We start from the raw sequence: 11,698 nt of genomic DNA on the forward strand, positions 1-11,698 counted from the left end.
ATCTCACCGCCTACCCTCATCAGATAACAGCACCAAATGGGTGCTGGCTACATGCCAAGAGTCAGTGGCAGGAGCTCCCAGCCATAGAAAAGAATGGAGAAAAGGGAGAAAAAGGGAATGAGATGGGTGGGGATTGCTGATCTTAGTTTGCCAGAACTGGAAGCTTGTAGCTTTAGTCTGTCTCATTCCACACTCAGACTGTGCTTCTACTGTGCCCACCTGGTAATATTCTATTTGTTAAACTGGGTGATGTGTTTATCTTATAATGGTTCATATATACATATTATCCACAAAAAACTCCTCAGGGTGGAGATTCTGGGCTTACCAAATGAGGTCGTCAAATGCTCCCATTCTCCCTAACAGTGTTGTCACGACTCACAAAAAACTGAGAAATATTGTCAAACTGAAATTGTGTTGAAAGCGACACTAATTGTGTCCTAGAATTCTCCCATTTCTATCAAAACAAAGAAATGAGGCTATTTTGATATGACTTACTCTTAGGAACCTTAGTCAGTTGCCCAACACACTGTCCCCTAAATGCCAACATTATCTAATACTTTCAAGGGTTGTCCAACTTCTCAGAATTCACTCTTCAAAATATATGTTTGCCAATTCCCCAATCTTTCGGCACCTCTTCTGTTTTCTGCAGTTTCCCTAATTCCTGGAAGTGACTATACTCAGGAATACATTGATCTTAGGTATATGAGCTCATTGAAATTAGGTTCAGTGTTTCTTACACATTTTTTTTTAACCTAAGCTAACACAAGTTGAGTATCCCAAATTCAAAAATCAAAAATCTGAAACTTTCTGAGCACTGACATGATGCTCAAAGGAAATGATCAGTGGAGAATTTTGGATTTGGAAATTAAGGATGCTCAACTGGAGGGTATGTAATGCAAATATTCTCCCCCCTCCCAAAAAAAATCTGAAACACTTCTGGTCCCAAGCATTTCAGATAAGGAATACTCAACCTGTACATTCTTCAAAATAGAATCCTTTTCAATGAGCCTGGAGAGACTTTTCATTTGTTATTATTGTTTTAAGGACACTATTTTTCTCTCTCACAAATAGGATGTGATTTCCCTGATCTTAGTTTTGATAATAAAAGCCTTTTTCATTGTTTTGAGCTCCCCACCCCAAACCGCTATCTGATGCTGTAACAACTGACACTATTTTCCTGCTATTTGCACTGTTTTGCGTGTTCCTACTTCCAAGCTTGGCACTGATCTCTAAATTTTCCTCTCAACAATCGTAACCTCGCATTGTTCAGGATCTACCCTGAATTTTATTCCCTTTTAGTTTCTAAAAGTTTATAGTCATAGTTTCACATTTGCATCTTTTAAAAGGTGAATCTTCTGAAATTAGACTTCCTGAAATTACAGATAATGTGTCACTAATTATGGCAAATGTTCTTTCCATGCTTTGAAATGCCAGGAAGACTTGGGTGTTGTTAACTGATCAGGAATCAAGCCAGGGCACAGGAAATGCTGGCTAGCATGTAGCGGCTAGATGAGGCTATGTGATACAGGGACAGTTCTTATGGATGCAGTGGATAGATGGTGTAAAAAGAAAGTCTATACAACACAGCTACTGGAGAAGAAAGATAAATCCAAATTATTGCATGCAACTTAAATTCACTCTAAAGAAACAACAAACTTCTTTTTCCCTTAGGAATGCTTAGAGAAACCAAAATTAGAAAAAAATTTCCAAACTGCTTTGCAAAAGAAAAGTTGTCCTACTTATGGAACTTGTTATCTACTCTTTATTATCTGAAACTTGGCACATTCAAGAACAAAATCGTTACCTCTCTGGTTCGCACAGCAATGAGAGACTACACACTAAACACCTTAACAGGCCATGAAAAGATTGTTTTATTCCATGAAAATATTCTCAACAGAGAACACTATCTTTAAATGAAGGATTTACCATTAAGAAATCAACATGTGCACAAAAAGAGTAAAAATTACCAAAAAATTAAAGATTTTTTGGGACAATTCACATGTTCAAAATTTAAGAATGATTTAAACTGTGCAAGTACAAATGTCTTTCCTATTATAATAACCCATATACAGGTTGCACTATTCCACGTCAAGGAACTTGCCTCCTACGGAAGCAAATCCTGCTTTTAGAAAAACAAACAGTAGCTTGAAAAGAACAGTTAGTCCTTACAAGAAAGTCTTAAACTTTGCCCTCTGTGGCTGTTAGCCAAAAAACCATAAGCACTTCAGGCTTTGTACAGAAGACAAACACAGCCAGATCACATTTCCTCCGCATTGCTAACCTTTAAAATAAAAATAGCACTAGATTTTAAAACTACTTCATGTAGTCAGCATTGAATAATGTCACATTATATAAATAACCCTGTAACGAGATTCAATATCTAAACTTTATAGTTTACTAGCTGCAAAGGTAATACACTACAAGTCAGCTGTGTAACAGTGGTGACTTGATCTTATGAAGGCAGTAACTTTCACACAATTGTCATTCAGCTTTAGTACAACTGGTAGTATGATTCAAATAATACTGGGAAAAAGTTATTAAAGCAGTCACACAGCTTCTAAAATATTGCTTAAAATCCAATAATACACAAACCATTTCATGTTCCTTCTCCCCTCAAAACAGTAAAGAACCAAATTAATGAAGATTCAGCGGTACAAACAACCCCCCACCCGCTCCCATCTCCCTATTACAACACCACTAAGAAATTGGTTAAGATACAAGTCATTAACAATCACAAATGCGAGGCAGGACACCATGAGCAACAGGAGCACTAACAACAATCATATTTACAAGTATAAACATACAGAAATTCCATTTTACAAGTAAAAGTGCACATAGATAATTACAAAGTTTCACTAAATTTTATCAGGTTCAAACAAAAGCATCACGTGGAAACAGACTATCATTGTAATAATCAAACATGACTGTGATAACCCCAAATAAAAAGACAGCTGGGGGAGGTCCATAAAACTTCTCATAAAAACACTGAGCAAAGTAAAATGGACTTGGACATGTCTTCAGTTTGATGCATAAATTTGAAGATGCACCATTGTACATAGTAGAGCTCCAATAGCCACCTACTGAGGCTACATCGGCAGCTGCAGCCGTGCTGCAGAGTTAAAGGAGGTCGCACTGAGCTGACACATAAAGCCCTTTGTGGGACACTGTAGTGGTAGTGTTGGCAATCAACAGATTTAGGCACTCTAGTTTAAGGCAGCATTTGAATGGAAGCAGCTGACTTTTGACAATAGTCCTTTGTCTTGAGGTGGTGAGTATCTTCTGTGTTTATTATGCCAGGATTTCAGTGCTGACTATAGATTCTTCCCAGACTGAGGTGCTGAAGATGTATCACGTTTCAAAGAGTTCTTTCAACTGGGCTGTAGGCTAGAGCAGAGATGTTTTCTTTTTCTTATCATAAATACTTCAGGTTCACAAGCTACTTCTTTGTAATGCCACAACTGGAATGTTTGCAGTGGGGAAGTTACAGCAGTGCACACAAATGCTAGGATGGAAACATTAGTGCTGGAGATGTCTGACAGAGGGATTTGCACTACAAATGTAAAACAAAACAGAGGCTTTGACAAGAACCAGGGAATCTAAAGACATGCCTGAAAAATCTAGCCCAATCACTCTAGACATGCAACAGGATGTTAAGCAAGCACGGAGGTGGCGCAGGCAGACACTGACAGATGGCAAGGATCTGACAGACAGTGGGTCTAAAAGCCAATTAAAACAGAGCTGGGAGGGAGACAATCCTGTTGGGACAGCTAATGTAAGACAAATTTTTTGGGAGCTCTGCATTCTTTATTGATTAGACAACAGTAAAATAAACAGAAAAATGGTAAGCCATTGTTGACTTTTTCTTTTGTGGGAGTAACTGAACTAGAAACTTAAGGGTTGGTATTACGATTTTTTAAAACAATGTATGGAAATGCTAATGAAGTTAGTAAAAAATAATCATGTCTGCATGCACTCATGCAACTTGCTTCTCTCACTCTCTTTGAGCCTGACAACTCTAATACCCTCCCCCCAAAAGCAGCTGCATGTAACCTCCTTCAACATCTTGCCCATTTCCTCAGAAACCCTCTTCAGGAACCTGCAGTCCAGGAGGAAAAAGAAAAGAACAATTACTGAAGACCTTTGGTAAAACCAAAAGGGGTGTTCAGTTTAAAGTGCCTGTCTCAAATGTCTCTAAAATCATTTTATAGACAGCTACTGAAAACACCAGGAAATTTTAAAACATGGGCTAAATCAAAAACCAATCTTACTGCTTCTTCATTTTACTTCCCCACACCACTGACTCAGGGTGTGATCACACAATCAGCACCGCACAATCCTGGATTGCACAGTGTTTCCAACAATGCTTGCTGAAATTAATTGGAAACACTTATCTATCCTCATAAGTAATAATTCAGCTGAAATAACAAAATGCCCTAAATGGTGGTACACGGATCTTCCTCTAACCCAGATAGTAAAAAGTTTCTCCTTTAAAATTAAAATTTGTCAACACTTCGCCTCCAAGGTTTTCTCTATCTTCAAATGTGTATTTTTCTATTAACCATGTATTTTCCTATATGTAACTGCTAAATGCTAAATAATCACTAAAGTGGTATTTCCCAAAAGATATTTTCAAGATGAAACACACAAGCATAAGATTAGTTTGGAAGGAAACTTGTAAATTATTGAAAATTACCAGCTAACCTCAAAATATGTTGAGGTCTCGAACAAAATCTGTTTTATTCACCTAAGAGGTAGACCAGGAGATTCACTGTGCAACTCTCTTTAAATCTACTTAAACAGATTACTGTGCCAAGTGCTTATTTTCTTCCTTTAGGAAACCAAAGTTAAGAAAAGGGAAGAAAATGAAAATGATATTATTATTTTACTCAATTATCTACTACTATTTTTCTTTCTGAAAACTGTAGCTACAAATTCAAACTCCTAGAAGAAACCACACTTTGGGGAGTTGGCTTTCCATAGCATTTCAGAGCAGTTTCACTTATTCAAATTCACTAGAGTCACTGTGTTTTCTGAAGTAAAAGTGGCAGAGAGCATTACTATCCATGAATTCCTGCCCAATAAATCAAATTCTATTTGTAAGGCAGAAAAACACAAATCCTTCACACAGACTTAAGCAGGACATAAAGCAAAAGGCATCAACTGAGCTTCACACCAACATTACTCAAACAGTAAAGTGCCACAAAAAGTTTCTTGTGGTAACATTCACAAGATCAAGCCTACACTCAGCTCACATAGTGAACAATTAATCTTTGATGCCCTTTAAATTTCCTTACTCTTTTCAACCTCTTGAATGTGTTTTCATTTTATGTTACTCTTCCTGTGTCACACATGGCACAAAGCTGCCTGGTTAGTTTAGATATAAGTTACTGCACCTTTACTGTTTTTCTCTAGGGTTACATCTATGTATGACGTGGGAACGTAGCCTTCTTCACCGTTCTGTCTCCGAGCTCTTGTCCATCCATCACCTTTGTCCTCCTCTATAATGTAGAGAACTTCACCTTCTTTCATTGCCAGAGTACCTTCATTATGTCCTAGATGAGAGTTTTCATAAGCATAATTTAAGCACGGTGATACTTTTTTTTTTTAAGTTACAAATACAACACACAAAATAAAATGTAGATTTCAATGTGCCTGGAACCACTGACTCTCATTAGCAACATCTCTATAGTGCTTTGTGGCTTATCCAGCACCTTATTTACATTCTCTCATTTGAGCTGCATAAGCCTGTAAGGCTGGATAACATCACCCCCATGTAACAGATGAAGTTAACTGAGCCACAGTGACATTACATGATTTGACAGGGTATTCTAATTCCTATTTCACTATTCCAACTTCTTTCCCAAATTTGGGTAGTCAATCAAAAAAAGTTAATCACATATCAATTAGGAAAACAGTAACTAGACAGTGAAAGAGTGGGAAGAAAGAAGGAAAAAACATAGTTCAAAGGGAGAGCAGAGAAAAATATAGGTGTGACTCTAGTGATGGTAGAAGCAGAATGGCCATACATAACTCTCTTATTCTCTATCCCCAACCACCCCCAACCTGCTTAGCAGTAACAATTTCACAACTGAATCTTCATTTAACACAATAAATTACTTCCCTACTCTCTAGATAACATCAGACTAAGTTTTTTTTGTGTGTGTTTTTTTTAAAGAGATAGGGTCTTACTGCCCAGGCTGGATTCGAACTTCTGGGTTCAAGTGATCCTCCTGCTGCAGCCTCCCAGGTGACTAAGACTACAGGGGCACATCACTGCACTTGGCTACGAGGTCTTAAATTTAATATATTTTCTAACAGGAGGTTACTAGAGATGTTGCTCAATTTTAAATCAACACAAAGGGGGAAAAATACTTTAAATCATGTACCATTTCATAACAGTTTATTTATGAAAGTGTTGCTTAGCTCTCTCCTGTTAGTTGAGGGAAAGTATTTTTCAGAGTTCAAGAGAAGAACTAAAAATCTACAGGAGTCCTGAGGGCCTCAGTGCCTTACTTACTTCCCTCCCAGAGTTTGTTCTTCAACTTTCATAGGGTAAGAGATGGCACAGTCAGAAGCTACTACATTCTCTCCCACTTTCATCTAAACAGATGGCCTACAGACTCAGGATATGATGACAGCATTCAGGAGCTATACCTCATACCTGTCTCTCAACGTTAGCAAGCTACAAGGAAGAACCTGAAGTGACATCCACCAGCATCTGCTTCCTGGGTTGGGCTAATGCTCAAGCTGCCTCAACTTTGTTTTGTACATGTATGCATTAGTAAGAACTCTGGTGAAAATTCTGCACTAACCAAAGTTGATAATTAATAATCTGTATTAGGACACTAGCAACATGAGTAATTTCCTTTTATTCCATGTATGGAAGAAAAATCCCTATATTTGTAATACAGTTATAACAAAAGTATACATACTAAAGAAATGGAATTATAATAATTTTCTGATGTGTATTACTTAAATAAGGACACTATAGTGAATGATTTGATGTAAATACTTTTAAAGAACCAATTTTTATTTTTTTATTTTTATTTTTTGAGACGGAGTTTCGCTCTTGTTACCCAGGCTGGAGTGCAATGGCGTGATCTCGGCTCACCGCAACCTCCGCCTCCTGGGTTCAGGCAATTCTCCTGCCTCAGCCTCCCGAGTAGCTGGGATTACAGGCACGCGGCACCATGCCCAGCTGATTTTTTTTTTTTGTATTTTTAGTAGAGACGGGGTTTCACCATGCTGACCAGGATGGTCTCGATCTCTTGACCTCGTGATCCACCCGCCTCGGCCTCCCAAAGTGCTGGGATTACAGGCGTGAGCCACCGCGCCCGGCCTTAATTTTTAAATTTTTTTGTAGAGATGGGTCTCCTTATGTTGACCAGGTTGGTCTTGAGCTCCTGGGCTCAAGCAGTCCTCCTACCTCAGCCTCCCAAAATACTGGGACTACAGGCATGAGCCACCACACCTAGCCTGAAAATTTAATTCCTTCACCAGAAATACTTGATGCTATCAGTTTGGTATGTGTCATGATTTTTTCTATTCGTGTGTATGCATGTAAATATGTAATTTTGCTTCACGGGTTCTTTTTTTCATTTTCTTTTTACACAAATGGAACCACACTGTAGTTTTCATTTTACAGCTTGGTTTTTCAACTGAAATAAGTCTGTGCAATCTAGCCAGATAATTACCATTAGTTTCCACCATATGGATTCCCATAGTTTTATTTAGCCATTCTGTTATTGGTGGGCATTTATGTATGATATTTTACAGGTTAGCATTGCAGCAGGGAACAGCCTTGGTCATGGCTCTTTGTGTGTCTGTTTCTCTAACATAGACACCTAGAAAGAAAAAGGCCTAGTTGAAGGGAATGTGCATTTTACATTTTATGACATCTGCCAAACTGCCCTCTACAAAGGGCACTGCCAACTTATGCTCCTGTGAACAGGGTATGAGAAGACCTTTGCCAATCTCAATATTTCGCTAATCAAATGGGTGGGAAAATAGTATCTTGTTATGCTTTTAATTGGCATTTCCCAGATAACAAGTAAGGTTGAACATCATTTCCTATGTTTATTGGCCATTTGTGCTGCTGCTTCTGTGAGCTTAGCAAATGTTGCCTCCCCTGACTTTACAACCCTGCAGTCTCAACAGACTATGCTTCCTGTCCACCCTGGGAAGAGAAGGCTATGAATGTCCAAAAGCCCCCACGCCCCTGCTGTGCCATTTTCCATTTAATAAGCAGTCACTCAGTACCTACTAAGTAAGGGAGTCTTGTGCTAGGGGCTGTGGGAAGGAGGAGATGAATAAGGTGTGATCTCCTGGGCTTTCATCTAGTTCGGGAGAAATGACAGTGTGAAGACCAGTAAGGGCTTAAACCAAATTATTAGCCAAGTGTGTGTGTAGCAGTTTTGGAGTATTTGGACTGGCAGACATTTCTCATTTATTTGCCATACCTGACCTTTTGCAGGGTGGCCTCAAAAATAACATCACCCTGGAAGGAGCTGATGTTTGGAGTAAGCACACAGCAAGTATACTTTACCCAAAGGCTGAACATGCTTTAGAGGCTCCCATGACAGCTTGTAACCAGCAGTGACTTCCAGGGCTGGCCTTTACCATAGGTTATGAAAGTGGCCACAAAGGGACCCCCCATTGTCTTTTTTTTTTTTTTCCTGCAGAAAGGCTTTTACTGGGCAGACATGGGGGTGAGTCTCATTTCGGAGGACCAGTGAGGAGAGAGGGCACGTCCTCCAAAGGAGCATGGGTGCCCATTGTCCTTTACGTGGATGGGTTGATTGTGCACCAGAGTCTTCACTTCTGGGGCTCAGGGAGAACAGCTCTTAGAACAACCCATACTTTTTAGTGGTGAGAAAAAAAGAGGCAGGGTGGGATAGGTGACTAATAGCCCAGGGCCAACTCCTGGCCACAGCAAAGCCTGAACCAGGGAAAGTGGGTTGAACTTTACTGAGCACCTACTTTACGTCATGCACTATGCCAGGAGTGTTAACTTTTACCACAATCCTAAAATATATTATCTGCGTTTAATATAAGTTTTTTGTTTTTTGTTTTTTTTTTGAGATGGAATCACTCTGTCACTCAGGCAGGAGTGCGGAGGCATGATCTTGGCTTACTGCAACCACTGCCTCCTGGGTTCAAGTGATTCTCCTACCTCAGCCTCCCGAGTAGCTGGGATTACAGGCACCTGCTACCACGCCTTGCTAATTTTTTTGTATTTTTAGTAGAGATGGGGTTTCACTATGTTGGCCAGGCTGGTCTCAAACTTCTGATCTTGTGATCCAGTTACTTTGGCCTCCCAAAGTGCTAGGGTTAACAGGTACCACGCCCAGCTAGAAGTATTTTTTAACGCCTATTTCGCTATTAGAAAACTAGGATTTCTATAGGTAAGTAGGTTACCACCACATGGGTATCCTGATGGAGTGGTCCAATGGGCAAAACCAGACTCCAAATCTCATGTTGCTTCTGTTGTGCACCTAAATGACTCACCTATACTCCCAGTTTTCCTGGTTTCCTAGCTTGGAAATTGTTACGAAATTAAAGGATGGGTTTAAAAGAGAGGGAGAGAGCTGGCCTGGCTTTCCAGCCCGCTGCACGCTCTTCCTGCCCCTGGCCTGCAGTTGCTGGGGCTGCTCCCCATGCCTTTTTGCCAGGAGGCTTAGGTCCCTTTCAGCCTCCCTGACCACCCCCTCCTGCTCTACTCATGTGGTCCTGAACCCTTGCCCTTGAATTGCTGTTTTCTCATGACCATATGGATATGTTGTGAAACTGGATTAAGAAAATGTTGGAATGCGATTTGGGAGGCCTGGTTTCTCATCTCAGTTTCTGCTCCTCCTTAGCTATGGATATGAGGAAGTCTTTCTGCTTTCGCATTTTAGTTTCATGATTTATAATACGACAGAAATAGATGAGATGAGAAGACCCCAGAGATTCTAAAATTCTATCATGGCAGCTGGGGGGCAGGGGGACTAGAATAATGATCTGCACTCTCTTTGTCACCTAGATTACCTTGTACATAAATTCTAAATTAAATATTTGCATGAATTCTCAGACCTCACATATGTGCTGCTTCTACAGACACATACATGAAGCATCCTTATAAAAACTCTTTTTTAAAAAACCTTCAGCCCAGTGCAGTGGCTCATGTCTGTAATGCCAGCACTTTGGGGGGGCCAAGGCGGGGGGATCACCTGAGGCCAGGAGTTAAAGACCAGCGTAGCCAACATGGTGAATCCTCGTTTCTAATGAAAATGCAAAAATTAGCTGGGTGTGGTGGCGTATACCTGTTATCCCAGCTACTCGAATGGCTGAGGCACAAGAATCGCTTGAGCCAGGGTGCTAGAGGTTGTAGTGAGCCAAGATTGCACCACTGCACTCCAGCCTGGGCAACAGAGCAAGACCCTGTCTCAAAAAACAACAAAAACAAAAAACAAAGGGTTATCCAGCCTTTACTGAGCAGATACTGCATGCTCAGCCTTTAAGACGCCACCATGTGTGTCTGGGTGTCTACTATGTTCCAACATTTTCTAGACACTAAGGAAGCAAATTAAGGAAAGTCAGAATCCTGCCCTCCACTGTGAGAGGTTGGTAGGTAAATGAATGAATTGTGCTGTAGCCAGGGGAGGTCTGTTTTAGAAATATGAAGGGAAGGACAATGTGAGCAACTACCTAGCCCTGCCTAAGGACCTCATGGAAGGCGGAGCCCGGGAAGAGGCAGTGCCGGGCCACTGACCTGAACCAGACTGCTTGGCAGGGACAGAGAGGGAAGGGCATGGAGTGGGATCCTAATGGAGGTGGTCAAAGAAATCCTCTAGGAGTTTGTGGTCTAGAGTGCCGCAAGGTTTTTCCCGTATTTAGGCCAACTTTAGAAACCTTCCCATAGCACGGTCTAGGGGGCTGACAAAGAAGAAAACATAATGGCCAATGTTCCATCTGCTTTAAAGACCAGACTGCTTGTCAGGGAGGCCGTGAGATGTTCAAGTATGGGGTGGTCTGCCAGAGCTGTCTGTGTCACTTTATTAAGGGGCCAGTATAAAGGAGTTAATGGACCTCGGTACTTACTACTTACTGCTTAGTAATTCAGTACTTACTAGATACACATAGATACACTATGCTAGTGGTGGAGTTGGGGGAGACCAATTGAATACAGTCCCTGTCCCAGAGGCACACATTGTCAAGTGGAGGAGGCAGGAATGTTCCCAATAAGTCTCAGTGGCAGGCAGAGCGCGGGGCTTGCTCTGTGCTCGTCTGTAATGACAGCACAACACGAAGCATAAAGGAGCATGAGAGCTGCTTCTGGAGACTCCAGGAAAACTTCCTGGAGGAGGCATTGTTTGTATGAAGCCCCGTCTCTACTAAAAAGACACACAAAAAAATTAGCCGGGCGTGGTGGTGCACACTTGTATTCCTAGCTACTCGGGAGGCTGAGGCTGGAGAATCGCCTGAACCTGGGAGGCAGAGAATGGAGTGAGTGGAGATTGCACCACTGCACTCCAGCCTGGGTGACGGAAAGAGACGCGGTCTCAAAAAAAAAAAAAAAAAAAAAGATATTTTTCTTAGGGAGGGGCGGAATTTTTTTTTTTTTTTTTTTTGTGTCTTTTTAGTAGAGACGGGGCTTCATACTGATTCTGGCGCCTCCAGGAAGTTTTCCTGGAGTCTCCAGAAGCAGCTCTCATGCTCC

The 11,698-nt window shown here is 40.9% G+C and overlaps 1 protein-coding gene and 1 long non-coding RNA gene across 6 annotated transcripts in view; one reads left to right on the forward strand and one right to left on the reverse strand.

Moving 5' to 3' along the window:
* DNMT3A (DNA methyltransferase 3 alpha) overlaps window positions 1-11,698 on the forward strand; it is a 120,551-nt gene that overhangs the window by 78,125 nt on the left and 30,728 nt on the right. The window lies entirely within an intron of this gene.
* LOC116561938 lies at window positions 1,848-7,003 on the reverse strand. Its single transcript, XR_004273675.1, has 2 exons — window positions 5,394-7,003; window positions 1,848-4,096 (listed from the first exon to the last, which is right to left on the reverse strand). It is a non-coding gene; the product is annotated as an uncharacterized LOC116561938 (long non-coding RNA).

Source organism: Sapajus apella, unplaced genomic scaffold, assembly GCF_009761245.1.
Source record: "Sapajus apella isolate SASKATOON/1434 unplaced genomic scaffold, GSC_monkey_1.0 scaffold31, whole genome shotgun sequence".
NCBI classification, from domain to species: domain Eukaryota; kingdom Metazoa; phylum Chordata; class Mammalia; order Primates; family Cebidae; genus Sapajus; species Sapajus apella.